Source organism: Bos indicus, chromosome 15 (genome assembly GCF_029378745.1).
Source record: "Bos indicus isolate NIAB-ARS_2022 breed Sahiwal x Tharparkar chromosome 15, NIAB-ARS_B.indTharparkar_mat_pri_1.0, whole genome shotgun sequence".
Classification (NCBI taxonomy): Eukaryota; Metazoa; Chordata; class Mammalia; order Artiodactyla; family Bovidae; genus Bos; species Bos indicus.
Genome location: NC_091774.1, coordinates 57,248,733 through 57,263,420, shown reverse-complemented (window position 1 = coordinate 57,263,420; position 14,688 = coordinate 57,248,733). Strand labels below are relative to the sequence as shown.

General features: G+C 39.1%; 1 protein-coding gene across 3 annotated transcripts in view; it reads left to right on the top strand.

Annotated features, from left to right (window-relative positions):
- Positions 1-3,621: 3,621 nt before the first annotated feature.
- LOC109569039 (glycerophosphodiester phosphodiesterase domain-containing protein 4-like) overlaps positions 3,622-14,688 on the top strand; it is a 153,551-nt gene continuing 142,484 nt past the window's right edge. The window contains exons 1-2 of one of the 3 annotated variants that reach the window (XM_070803965.1): positions 3,622-3,705; positions 11,285-11,384. The gene's annotated coding sequence lies outside the window, so the exon portion shown is untranslated. Of the gene's footprint in view, positions 3,706-11,284; positions 11,507-14,688 lie in introns of all 3 variants that reach the window. The other 2 variants (XM_070803964.1, XM_070803967.1) reach the window with 2 other exon arrangements.

Genomic DNA, 14,688 nt, shown 5'->3' with positions numbered 1-14,688 from the left:
GTTTTAGTGAAGATAATGTCCAGACTTTGGGCTTGATACACTGTTGTACAGATGACTAGAGTCTGGCATCAAGCCCCAGCATACTGCCAAGAAAGGAAAATCAGAGGCTGTCACTCAGCTGGTGAGTCACTCACCAGCTATAGGTCTTGAATTTATCCCTTTTTTGTGTCAGTTTTATTATTTTGCAGATTTAGATAACTGGTACTTAAAACAGCTCCTGACTCAGCCTTCAGTCCAAGCAGTAACAAACAGAATTGCTCTAACAGTAATTACAATGATACAAATAAAGTTTGGGATTGCTATTGCCTAGACTGTAGGCTGCAGGTTAGAAATCTGAGTGTTTGTTTTAATATTACTTGCTTCTTACACTTTTCTGAGAAGCCTCTCCTGTCACACAAAGACTTAAGTGACAGTAGGCCAGCCTAGATGTTTAAGTAGCAAATGACTGTTGTGTGTGTGTGTGTGTGTGTGTACATATGTTTGCAAAGTATATGAAACAGGCTTTATGGATTATGCTGCTGCTGCTGCTGCTGCTAAGTTGCTTCAGTTGTGTCTGACTCTGTGCGACCCCATAGACGGCAGCCCACCAGGCTCCCCCATCCCTGGGATTCTCCAGGCAAGAACACTGGAGTGAGTTGCCATTTCCTTCTCCAGTGCATGAAAGTGAAAAGTGAAAGTGAAGTCGCTCAGTCGTGTCTGACTCTTCACGACTCCATGGACTGCAGCCCACCAGGCTCCTCCGTCCATGGGATTTTCCAGGCACTATAACAAACTGCAAACTCTCTTATGTTGTTTTCAGTAGAATTCTCCCCAAGATGATAGTGTAACAATGATCACTAGAAAGAAAAGTTTGTCTTGGGTCAGCTTGTTCCTTATGGAAACTATTTGACTAAGAGTTCCTACTCTACAGGAGGGTAGAGTTGTGAAAAAATGGCTAACATTCTTCGTTTGCAGGTTCGAAAGTGTCCTTAAAAAAATAACTCAGTTCTTCTAGCACAATCTTATATCAGTTCATCATACTTTTTGTCTAAAATCATATGTGGCTTACTAGACTTTGAACAGTATTCATTACAAAACAGCCATTTAATTAGATGAATAACAAGTCTGAAACTGAGTCAGTTCTTTTGGGACAATAAAGCTGGGAGAAAATATTTCCCGGATATCAGTGAGAACTCGTGGTCTCTTATCCTATATCATGTCCCTGAGTCAAATTCTTTAACTATATTTTGTGGTTAGATTTGAAGCCTTACACAGAGATTGAGTACTTATGTTCTTTGAAATAAAAATGTGATAATTAGACTTATTTGATAAACTCTTTGTTACCCTTTTTATATTCTGCTTTGCGTGCTTTAATTTTGTCTTGCTTCTGCTTTAAAACTAAGAATGATAGTATCAGACCTATGTCTGCCCTAACATGGGACCAACCTCCAGAACTTGTTTCATTCTCTCTTGATAAGAGAAGAGGAAAAGGTGTCTAAAGAAGAGGTTTTAGAAAATCTTCATATCAGAAAAGATTTCTTAATCCCTTGATTGCTACCTAATCTCAGTGGATACAATGATTTCACGGGACATATAGGACAAGAGGAGGAAATATTTAACTGAGTATGGTTCTGAGGAATAGGTGGTGATGATCAAAAATGATCAGCTTCCTGTGAGTCTTACACCAACAAGAGGTATTAACCAGGTGAAAGTTAGAGGTGGAAAGTGGGTCAGCCTGGCAGTAGGGACAGCATGAAGAAAGACACATAATGGTCTAGGAGAGCAGTACAAGGGGTTTACTTTTACTGGAGTTACCCAACTTTTGCTGAGTTGGGATGAAGGAGAGAAGAAGGAAGATGAAGCTGGGAAGAAAGGCAGGATCCAACTTAAGGAGCTAAAAATTTAACATTAGGGATGAATTTTCAGAGAAGGCAATGGCAACCCACTCCAGTATTCTTGCCTGGAAAATCCCATGCACGGAGGAGCTTGGTAGGCTGCAGTCCATGGGGTCACGAAGAGTCGGACACTTACTGAGCGACTTCACTTTCACTTTTAACTTTCATGCATTGGAGAAGGAAATGGCAACCCACTCCAGTTGCCTGGAGAATCCCAGGGACGGGGGAGCCTGGTGCGCTGCCATCTATGGGGTCACACACAGTCAGACACGAATGAAGCGACTTAGCAGCAGCAGCAGCAGCAGCAGGGATGAATTTTAACTATGGTCAGGTATGCATTTTTAAAAAATATCACTAGACAACTCTTGAAAGGCACATTTTGGAAAGGTATACTGGAAGTAGTGAGATCTTAACACTTAGCATAGTAGTACTAAGAAGTTGTTACCAGGGTGATGATTATGAGCCTGTTGTAGTTCAGTTGCTAAGTCGTGTCCAACTCTTTGCAACCCCATAAACTGCAGCATGCCAGGCTTCCATGTTCTTCACTATCTCCTGAAGTTTACTCAAACTCATGTCCACTGAGTCAGAGATGCCATCCAACCACCTCATCCTCTGTTGCCCTCTTCTCCTGTTGTCCTCAATCTTTCCCAGCATCAGGGGTCTTTTCCAATGAGACCACATTTCACATAAGGTGGCCAAAGTTTTGGAGCTTCAGCATCAGTCCTTCCAATGAATATTCAGGACTCATATCCTTTAGGACTGACTGGTTTGATCTCCTTGCTGTCCAAGGGACTCTCAATAATCTTCTCCAACACCACAGTTCAAAAGCATCAATTCTTCAGCACTCAGCCTTCTTTATGGTCCAGCTCTCACATCCATACATGACTACTGGAAAAACCATAGCTTTGACTAGACAGAACTTTGTCAGAAAAAATGATGTCTCTGCTTTTTAATATGCTAAGTTTGTCATACCTTTTCTTCCAAAAAATAAAAATAAAAAATAAAGTTAAGTGTAAGAGCCAAAAAAAACAAAACAAAACAAAGAGCAAGTGTCTTTTAATTTCATGGCTGCAATCACTGTCTGCAGTGATTTTTGGAGCCCAAGAAAATAATGGGCATTGCAATCAATAAGAGAATGTCTAGGAGAAATGAGTAGGAAGTATAATAATCAGAATTTGGTAGGTAACCATGGGAATGGAGTTGGAAAGGAAAAAGGAGGAATTACAAATGAAATCTTGGTTTCAAATCTTGTCATTTAGGGATTTGAAGACAGAGGCAATGAATTGTATTTGACGGAAAGATCCTTCAGGTTAGGGTTGATGGACTCTGAGGTGTCTACAGCAGGACATTCAGATGAATATGACCAGTAAACAGTTGGATATAAGTCTGAAAGTCAGAAATAAGATAAGAGCTAGAGAAATGCCTGGAGGAATCAGAGATTAAACAAAGGTGTAAATTTTTGAAGCAGGTTAGTTAAGAGAAAAAAAAGTAAAACAGAAAGAGAATTAATAACAAACTGGGGTACAAAGTTAGTTAATGCCTGAACTAAATGACTGACAAGAACTGAGTTTATGTGTAAGTTATTTTAAGGAAGAGCAAGACAAAACAGACCATACCTTAAAAGACATTTAAAGTGTGGTGCTCTGAGCTAAGGTCAGGTGTTAGCCTTGTATTTCATCTCAGTCCCTGACTTGGTATCCGAGGCCACGCCCCTGGCCACGCCCACCCATACCTGCAGTCTTGGGCTCTTCATTCTGCCTGGCCGCCATCTTGAGAGACGTTGGCCTTCTCCAGCCTTTATTCCTGATTTAGGTTTCGAATTGCAGTCACTGTAAGTACAACTCTGTGCTTACCCCTTAGGCATCTCTAGAAAGATGAAGCTACATTAATACTCTCAATTTGGTAGGCACAACTTAGGCATTCTACCCTGTCAGCTCACTATGTCTAGTGAAGCTGGCGCTGCCATCATCCTTCCCTGCTCAAGGGACGGCGCTAAGAACAGAGGGCTTCCACTTAAGCCGGTCCCCAGGCGGGGTGGGGCAGGAAGGGCGGGATGGGGTGGGGTGGGTGTGGGGATGGGGGGGCACCAAGCCCCGCAGCCCCTGGGCAGGGCCACTGTTTCGGCTTATCTGTACGTCATGCAGGTGTGAATGGCATTTTTATTTCTCTTCTCGAGTCACTGTTCATCTTTGCCTTGTCAGATGTCTGAAAGTTGTTTCATGCATTTTGTCCAGTTTTCTTGTTGTTTTTTTTTAATGTCTGTAGGGTAAATTTTGTTTTACTTTCTCAGTCCTAATGGACACAGCCTGGATTTTGCTCGGACAACTGGGTGAACTGGGGTGCCCTTTACTAACATGGAACTGACCTCAAGAGAAATAGATTTTGAAGGGAAAGTCAAGGCTTCAGTTTTGGACATACTAAATTTTGAGATGCCTGTGAAAAATCCAGGTTGAGTTTGCAGTAGAGTTTTGGATGTATGGGTTTGGAAATAGGAGAGATCTAGAAGAGAAATCATATTTATTAGTGTTTCTCTAAATAGTACTGAATTTTCATGTGAATTTGGTTACCCTGGCTGATAGATGCAAGGTAAAGAATTGGTGGATATGTGGGAAATTATGATAGTAATGATTCTGGCTAGAATGTTTCATTCAGTATTCAAGTAGTTTACCTTCCTCTCAGTCACAGAACTTTTGTTCAGAATGTCTTTCTTTGGCCAGTATTTGAAATATTCATATTGCAATTCGTATTGCAGTTTCAGTACCAACCAATTAAAACTTTTTCTCATATAATTGTAATTTGCCTTTGACCCATGGTTTTTTTTATGAGTATAGTGTATAGTTCAAATGTCAGATTTTTTAGTTATCTTTTTATGATTGATTTCTGGTTTGATCAAACTGTAGCCAGAGAATATACCCTCCAGATTTTGTTACTGAACCACAACTGTTTTTTCAAGGGGCTTTATGGTTCCATAAAGTCCACTTTAGTTCTTTAACGCTGTCTAGTCATATTTGAGTTTACGTATTTTCCGAATAGGATATTCCACTTAAAGCCATGGTCATATAGTCATTATTACTGTGTCCCATTATAAGGAGAACAGATTCTTAGTGAACTCATGCAAGTAGCTATATTTCCATGAAAATAAAAATACTGAGTTTCCAAATTGTGAAGGGATTGGGTAGAGAAGACATAAATGTTTCAATTTTACTTACAAAGTTATAACTTACCAGGTTACTACATGTTATAATTAGCTTAAGGGGAAAGCTTTCCCCATATATGGAAAACACAGATTAAAAGCCAGTAATATTTCAGATAAAAACTATAAAACATATAACTATATTCATCAGTTCACTCTATCCAATGTACCTAATCTTTGATCTTATATTTTGTTAACAGTTTGAAGGAACCATCAGGGTTACATCAGTGTTTCCATTAGATTTCTGTAGTTATTCAGCTGAGCAGTGTGATCTGAATGTTTACAGAAACCTGTGGAAATGGCAACCCACTCCAGTGTTCTTGCCTGGAGAATCCCAGGGAGGGTGGAGCCTGGTGGGCTGCCTTCTATGGAGTCGCACAGAGTCGGACACGACTGAAGCACCTTAGCAGCAGCAGCAGCAGTACTAGTCAAAAGTCCTTTCTATGAATCTTAAAATGAAATTTTTTTTGCTTATGCATTAGAATGCAACAATAACTCTCTTTGAATAAATAACTCTCTTTTTCTCTTTGAAAAAGCTTAAAAAGCTTGGTTAAAGATCTGATGGGAATGCAGTTGACAAACCTGACAGACAGTGTGTCATACAGTGTTTAAAGATAATAGCTAGAATTATGACTGATAATACTATACTCAGACATATCCAAGTTTTAGAAATTTCACATGATTTCTAGGAAATTTATATTAATGACATTTATCCATACTGTACAACTTAAGATTTATCACCACTCATTTTATAATGCTTCCCATGTAGTCTGAAATATCAAATAATCCTAATTAGTTTAATATTTCTGTCTTCGATGCTTCAGCGGCCCTCTGAAGCATCCCAAAGTTAGCTCGAGACCCAAAAAACTTCAATTAGAATTTGACCCTTGGGATTTTGTCGGAAATCTTTGTCAAAAAGGCTTTAAAATGCCTGGTCAAATAGGGTACAAGATGACTGTAAAGCACCACTTATTCACTTAACCAAAGTACCATTAAAAGATTTCAAAGGCAAATAAAGTTATGACAGATCACTTAAAGGAGGTGAGGAATGTAAAATCTGTAATCAACAGTAGCTCAGTATTCCAAGAAAACTTGGTTCTCTTAACAGAGAGCACCAAAACTTCAGTCTTTCATCATCTTACTTTTAATAACAAAGTCCCTAATTAGATCATTTACCTAATTAAAATCCAATCTAATCCTAACCATTTCTGACCACTTACAAAACTCTCCTCAGGGTTCCTTTCCCATAAACAACCTTCCACAATTTTCTGTGTACATATTGTTTAGTCGCTGAGTCATGTCCAACTCTTTTGTGACCCCATGGACTATATGCTGCCAGACTCCTCTGTCCAGGAGGTTTTCCAGGCAAGAACACTGGAGTGGGTTACCATTCCTGCTCCAGTGTATCCATATTAGGTTAACCTTCATTTTCTCTCCCATTTTAAAATAACCAGGATCAGGAAAAAATCACTTTGTTTTCCCTTAACAAAATGCATTTCCATTTTTTCATACTTTCTTGCACTGAAAACGCATATCTTTCCTGTATGCTAAAATATTTCCCTTATTATTTCTAGTAGCTTGAATTATGTGTATTTTATTATTTTTCCTTAGTTTTTTTTAAAGGCTGAGTAATATTCCATTAGAATCTGCCTGACAATACAAAAGATAAGGGTTTGACCCCTGAGTTTGGAAGATCCCCTGGAATAGGAAATGGCAACCCTCTCCAGTATTCTTGCATGGGAAATCCCAGAAAAGAGAAGCCTGGCAGGCTACAGTCCATGGGGTTACAAAAGAGTCATACACAACCTAGTGACTAAACAACAAATATTCCATTGTGTGTGTGCATCTTATATATCACATCTTCTTTTTCCACTCATTCAGTGATGGACATTTAGCCTGCTTACATGTCCTGGCTATTGTAAATAGTGCTGTAGTGAACACTGGGGGTCATGTATCTTCTCAAATTACAGTTTTCTCCAGATACATGCCCAGAAGTGGGATTGCTGAATCATATAATAATTCTATTTGTAGTTTTTTAAGGAACCTCAGTGCTGTTCTCCATTGTGGCTGTACCAATTTACATTTCCACTAACAACAGTGTGGGAGGGTTTCCTTTTCTCCACACCCACCACAACACTGATTGTAGATTTTTTGATTATGGCCATTCTGACCAGTATGAAACAGTATGAAAAGGCAAAAAGATAGGACACTGAAAGATGAACTCCCCAGGTCGGTAGGTGCCCAATATGCTACTGGAGATCAGAGGAGAAATAACTTCAGGAAGAATGAAGAGATGGAGCCAAAGCAAAACAACACCCAGTTGTGGATGTGACCAGTGATGGAAGTAAAGTCTGATGCTGTAAAGAGCAATATTGCATAGGAACCTGGAATCTTAAGTCCTTAAATCAAGGCAAATTGAAAGTGGTCAAATGGGATGGCAAGGGTGAACACCGATATTTTAGGAATCAGCAAACTAAAATGGACTGGAATGGATGAATTTAACTCAGATAACCATTATATCTACTACGGTGGGCAAGAATCCATTAGAAGAAATGGAGTAGCCATAATAGTCAACAGAAGAGTCCGAAATGCAGTACTTAGCTGCAATCAAAATGACAGAAAGATCGCTGTTTGTTTCCAAGGCATACCATTCAGCATCACAGTAATTCAAATCTATGCCCTGACCAGTAATGCTGAAGAAGTTAATGTTGAATGGTTCTATGAAGACCTACAAGACCTTTGACTGGGTGGATCACAACAAACTTTGGAAAATTCTTAAAGAGATAGGAATACCAGACCACCTGACCTGCCTCCTGAGAAATCTGTATGCAGGTCAGGAAGCAACAGTTAGAACGGGACATGGAACAAAGACTGATTCCGTATTGGGAAAGGAGTACGTCAAGGCTTTATATTGTCACCCTGCTTATTTAACTTATATGCAGAGACATCATGCAAAACGCTGGGCTGGAGAAAGCACAAGCTGGAATCAAGGTTGCCGGGAGAAATATCAATAACCTCAGATATGCAGATGACACCACCTTTAGGGCAAAAAGTGAAGAACTAAAGAGCTTCTTGATGAAAGTTAAAAAGGAGAGTTTAAAAATTGGCTTAAAGCTCAACATTCAGAAAACTAAGATCATGGCATCTGGTTCCATCATTTGATGGCAAATAGATGGGAAAACAGTGGAAACAGTGACAGACTTTATTTTGCGGGGCTCCAAAATCACTGCAGATGGTGACTGCAGCCATGAAATTAAAAGACTCTTGCCCCTTGGAAGAAAAGCTATGACCAACCTAGATGGCATATTAAAAAACAGAGACATTACTTTGCCAACAAAGGTCAAAGCTATGGTTTTTCCAGTGGTCATGTATGGATGTGAGAGTTGGACTCTAAAGAAAGCTGAGCACTGAAAGATTGATGCTTTTGAACTGTGGTGTTGGAGAAGACTCTTGAGAGTCCCTTGGACTGCAAGGAGATCCAACCAGTCCATCCTAAAGGAAATCAGTCCTGAATATTCATTGGAAGGACTGATGCTGAAGCTGAAGCTCCAATACTTTGACCACCTAATGCGAAAAACTGACTCATTGGAAAAGACCCTGATGCTGGGAAAGATTGAAGGCGGGAGGAGAAGGGGACGACAGAGGATGAGATGGTTGGATGGGATCACCGACTCAATGGACATGAGCTTGAATAAACTCCAGGAATTGGTGATGGTAAGGGAGGCTTGGCATGCTGCAGTCCAACGGGTTGGACACAATTTAGTGACTAAAACTAACAACCAGCTGAGATTTAGAAACACCATTTCACGTTTTCTTTTATTTTCATTTGAATATAAAGTAGTTCCAAATTCTCAGCCTCCAAATAGCCAATGTTTAACAAAGAAGACAATCAGATATTAGACAGACAAGACAACTAAGGCCAAAACATAAAACAATCTAAAACCAAAACCTCAGGACATTAACCCAGGTTTAGAAGAACTCTGCAAGTGTGACATTTTTATTGTCCCTGTTAATGTAGGCCTCTAGCCCATGATCCTACCAAGTTCCCACCATCTGGGCCTCTAACCCACCATCTGGAAAATTTAAGTACAGGTACTTTTTAATCAGGTTGTTGTTGTTCATTTGCTCAGTCATGCCCAACTCTTTGTGACCCCATGGACTGCAGCACACCAGGCTTCCCTGTCCTTCACTATCTCCCAGAATTTGCTCAAACTCATGTCCATTGAGTCAGTGATGCCATCCAACCATCTCATCCTCTGTTTCCCCCTTCTCCTCCTGCCCTCAATCTTTCCCAGGTTCAGGGTCTTTTCAAATGAGTCAGTTCTTTGCATCAGGTGGTCAAAGTATTGGAGCTTCAGCTTTAGCATCAAGTATCTTCCAGACCCAGAAATTGTTTCTTACCTGCCATGAAAAATAATATACCAAAGGTCAGCAGCATCATGCCAGGGGAAATCCAGGGAATGGTCCCTGGAACGAATGGACCAGACAGCTGCTTGGACTCATCCACAGGCTCATAATGCCTGCAAAGAATCAACAAACCATGGATAAAAAGTATGTCTGGCTCCCCAAATTTATTACCAAATCAGTTTCATTTGCTTGACATGCAGTAAACCAAGCACAAATACACCAGGGTTTGTAGAGGAGAACAAATCTCAGCGCCAGAAATAAAACTCAGTTCCAGGTCCCTGAAGGTGAGGGATTTGAGATATTTATGGGATAAATAAGCAGGGTGGTCTTTATGCTCCAAATAAAAAAAGTTGTATAAATAGGGTGAGAAAAGGTAGTTTGAGGTAGAGAAAAGGTGAGGCAATTGGTATTTTGTGCAGGTGTATCTGAGTGACATTCTTCTTCATAGATGCATGTTCAAAAAATGGAGATGCTTAGCATGATATGAGGGTGAAGTTTGTGGCCCTCTGTCATCAAAAAAATCATACATCAGATACTTGAGCAGGCTCAGGTTTTGGGTTAGTATCCCAACTAGTGTATGTTGGCTTCAACTGGACAAGAGCTGACCCCAGGTTCCTAAGCTATGTGAAGTTTGGAGGGTATCTATTTTGCAACAAATAAGGCAGACTCGCTCAGTGAAGCAGAGGGTGTTTTGAACAAGCTGTACGCTTATCTACTGATCTGTTTGTTGGTTTGGTCACTAAATTGTGTCCGACTCTTGTGACCCCATGGACTGTAGCCTGCCAGGATCCTCTGCCCATAGGATTCTCCAGGCAAGAATACTGGAGTGGGTTGCCATTTCCTTCTCCAGGGGATCATCCTGACCCAGGAATCGAACCTGAGTCTCCTTCATGGCAGGCAGATTCTTTACCGACTGAGCTATTAGGGAAGCCCATTCATAGCTTCCCTGGTAGTTCATCTGGTAGAGAATCGACCTGCAATGCAAAAGACCCCAGTTTGATTCCTGTTTTGGGAAGATCTGCTGGAGAAGGCTATCCACTCCAATGTTCTTGGGCTTCCCTGGTGGCTCAGCTGGTAAAGAATCCGCCTACAATACAGGAGACCTGGGTTCGATCCCTGGGTTGGGAAGATCCCTGGAGAAGGGAACAGCTACCCACCCCACTATTCCGGCCCTGAGAATTCCATGGACTGTATAGTCTATGAGGTCGCAAAGAGTCAGACACGACTGAGCGACTGATATGTTAGATGAGCTCAAAATTTTCTTATTCACCTGTTTCTGGTCATCCTATTGTGTATGGTTTCAGGATGGATTTTTTTTAACTTTATGGGGTACAGTTTCAGTTTCAATTCTTAGATATTTACTAAAACCAGTTGTGTGGCTCAATATATGATCAGTTTTGAAAACATGTTCCATTTCCATTAGAAGACAATGTTCATTCTGTGATTATTGAAGACAGTGTTCTATGTATGTTAATTTAGATTAGTTTGTTAATCAAGTTGTTAAAATCTTCTATCTACTTAGAGAACTTTTGTCTGCTTATTATATCCTTTATTGAGATAAATGTGCTAAATCTCCTGTCATGATTGTGAATTTGTCTGCTTCTCTTCTAAAGGCTGTGTGATTGGATGCCTATAAATGAAAATTTCTTTTCTAAAAAACCATTTTTCATGATTATGAGATATCCCTCTTTGTCTCTGCTAATGCTTTTTGCCTCAAGATTCTTTGATCTGCTGATAATATAGTGAAGTAGATTATGTCACATGGGCCCAATTCTCATTTTTCCTTTAATTCCATTCTTTGTGTTCATAGCTGTTGCCATGCAACTTTACAGTGGCCTCCTACTATGAGTTGACACACTCTGCTTTGACTCTGACATGAAGACATCCCTTGGAGCAGAGGGTTGAAATGGGTTTGTACCTTGGTCCTGCTCTCTTAGATAATTTCCATCACCATAAGAACATACTCACGCCAACCTAGTTGAGTGTCACATGGAGCAGAATTATCTGGTCATATTAACTGAGGCTGGTCTAGGTGAGCAGACTGAATAATTGATTAGCTCAGATGTTTGAGCAATAAATTATAATTGTATATGATTAAAGCTTTTGCCTTTGGTTGGACATGGCATTATCCTAGTAATGACATACTGATACATATAAAATTTTGTGTTTTCCTATTCTTTTACTTACTATTTCAACAAACCAAGCTCTTCTAAAGCATATGTGGTTGAGTATTGTTCTTTTAATCTAGTTAGACAATTGTTTTATTTGGAGCATTTAGTTCATTTACATTAAAATGAATCAGTGATATATTTATATTTAAATCTGGCATTTACTATTTGCTTTGTTCTCCTGTTCCATGTTTATTTTCCTTCTTTTGATGTTAATATTTTTTTAATTCTATTTAGCTCCTTTGGTTTATTATATACTCCTTATTGAGGTTAATAGTATACACATTTAACTTATCCTAGTCTACCTTCAACTAATATTATACTACTTAACATGTAGTAAAGAACTGTGCAACAAACTGTACACTTTCATTTCTCTACTTCTGGCCTTTGAATTATCATTGTCATACATTTTGTTTTACTTCTATGATTGTGATGAGCTGCAGTATTCATGGTTATAATTTTTCCTTCAAATATTCAATTATCATCTAAAGTGATTTTATGAATAACATTCTTTCATACCTACACAAGGTATACTACAAGGCTGTTTATTGTCACCCTGTTTATTTAACTTATACACAGAGTACATCATGTGAAATGCTAGGCTGGATGAGTTACAAGCTGGAATCCAGATTGCCAGGAGATATAGCAACAACCTCAGATATGCAGATGATACCACTCTAATGGCAGAAAGTGAAGAGGAACTAAAGAACCTCTTGATGAGGGTGAAGGAACAGAGTGGAAAAGCCAGCATAAAACTCCATATTAAAAAAACTAAGACTATAGGATCCTGTCCCATCACTTCATGGCAAATAGAAGGGGAAAAGGTGGAAGTAGTGACAGATTTCCTCTTCTTGGGCTCTGAAATCACTGTGGATGGTGACTGCAGGCATGAAATTAGAAGATGATTGTTTCCTGGCAGGAAAGCTATGACAAACCTAGACAGTGTGTTAAAAAGCAAAGACATCGCTTTGCTGACAAAGGTCTTTATAGTCAAGGCTATGATCTTTCCAGTAGTCATGTACAGATGTGAGAGCTGCACAATAAAGAAGGCAGAGCACTGAAGAATTGATGCTTTCAAACAGTGGTGCTGGAGAAGACTCTTAGAGTCCTTTGAAAGCAAGGAGATCAAAACAGTCAATCTTAAAGGAAATCAACCCTGAATACTCTTTGGAAGGACTGATGCTGAATCTCTAATACATTGGCCACTTGATGTGAACTGCTGACTCATTGGGAAAGATCCTGATGCTGGGGAAGATTGAAGGCAGAAGAAGAGGGGCAACAGAGGATGAGATATCTGGATGGCATCACCGATGCAATGGACATGAACTTGGGTAAACTCCAGGAGATGGTGAGGGACAGGGAAGCCTGTGTCCTGCGGTCCATAGGGTCACAAAGAGTCAGACACGACTTGGTGACTAAACAACAACACATATGTTTAATATTTCCAACGTGCCTCATTCCTTTATTTTGGTGTACATTCCCCTCTGGTACTTTTTTTCCTTCTTATTGACAGACCTTCTTTAGCATTTCTTATAGTAGATGTCACCTGTTGATTAATTCTCCAGTTTTTAATATCTGAAAAGATCTTGTATTTCACTTTTTGTAACTCTTTTGTAATTTTAATACTGAATTCTAGGGTAACACAGTTGTTTCTTTATTTCTTCAGTTCTTTGAAGAGGTTGCTCCACTATTTTTTTGGCTTTTCATTATTTTTTCACCAGAAGTCATTCTTGTTCCATGAAGATCCAAAAATCATTCTTATCTTTATTCCTTTATGTGTAATTTGTCATTCTTCTCTGGCTGATTTTGTGATTTTCTCTTGATTATGATGTGTTTTGTAGTTTTATGTCTGTCTTTTCCTTGGGATTTTGTAATGCATTTGCCTATGGATTTATAGTTTTCATCAAATTTGGAGATCTTTCAACCACTAACTCTTCATATATTGTTTTTGTCTCTAAGTTTCTCCCTTCTCACTTTCAGTAACTCCAGTCACATTTATCTTAGAATGCTTCTAGTTGTTCTGCAGCTCATAGTTTCTCTATTCTTTTTTCTCAAATTTTCTAATTTTTTTTCTACAGTGTCTAATCTTTTAATCTTAGCAGTGTATTTGTCATCTCAGACATTATGTTTCATCTCTAGAAGTTCACTTTACATATTTTTAAAATATCTGCCATGTCTTCCCTTAAAATATTTGCTTTCCTCTATTGTCATGAACAAGTGGAATATAGTTGTAATGAAGCTTTAATATCCTTGCCTACTAAACCTGTCATCTGAAACTTTTCTGAGTAGTTGTTGACTTATTTATTTCCTATTTATGGATTGCATCTGCCTGGTAATTTTTGATTCGGGCTTCCCTGGTGGCCTAGTGGTAAAGAATCTGCCTGATGATGCAGGAGACACGGGTTCAATCCCTGGGTCAAGAAGATCCCCTGGAGGAGGGAATGGCAGCCCACTCCAGTATTCTTGCCTGGGAAATCCTGCGACAGTGAAGCCTGGCAGGCTATAATCCATGGGGTTGCAAAGAGAGAGAGATGATATAGCGACTAAACAGTAACAACAACAGAATTTTTGATTGGATGCTAAGCATTGTGAATTTTGCTTTGTTGCCTACTTTTCTTTTTTTTTTTTTTTTTTTTAAATTTTATTTTATTTTTAAACTTTACAAATTGTATTAGTTTTGCCAAATATCAAAATGAATCCGCTACAGGTATGCATGTGTTCCCCATCCTGAACCCTCCTCCCTCCTCCCTCCCCATACCATCCCTAATAATATGTATTCTTGGTCTTTGTTCCATACCCCAGTAAAGTAACTTGAAAATATTAGGTTGGGGCAAAAGTAATTGAGGTTTTACATTGTTGAACTTTGCCATTTGATAATGAAATACATTCTTTTTTTTTTTTTTTTTGAAATATTTTAGCTTTTTTTTTTTTTTTTTTTCTCCAATTTTATTTTATTTTTAAACTTTACATAATTGTATTAGTTTTGCCAAATATCAAAATGAATCCGCCACAGGTATACATGTGTTCCCCATCCCGAACCCTCCTC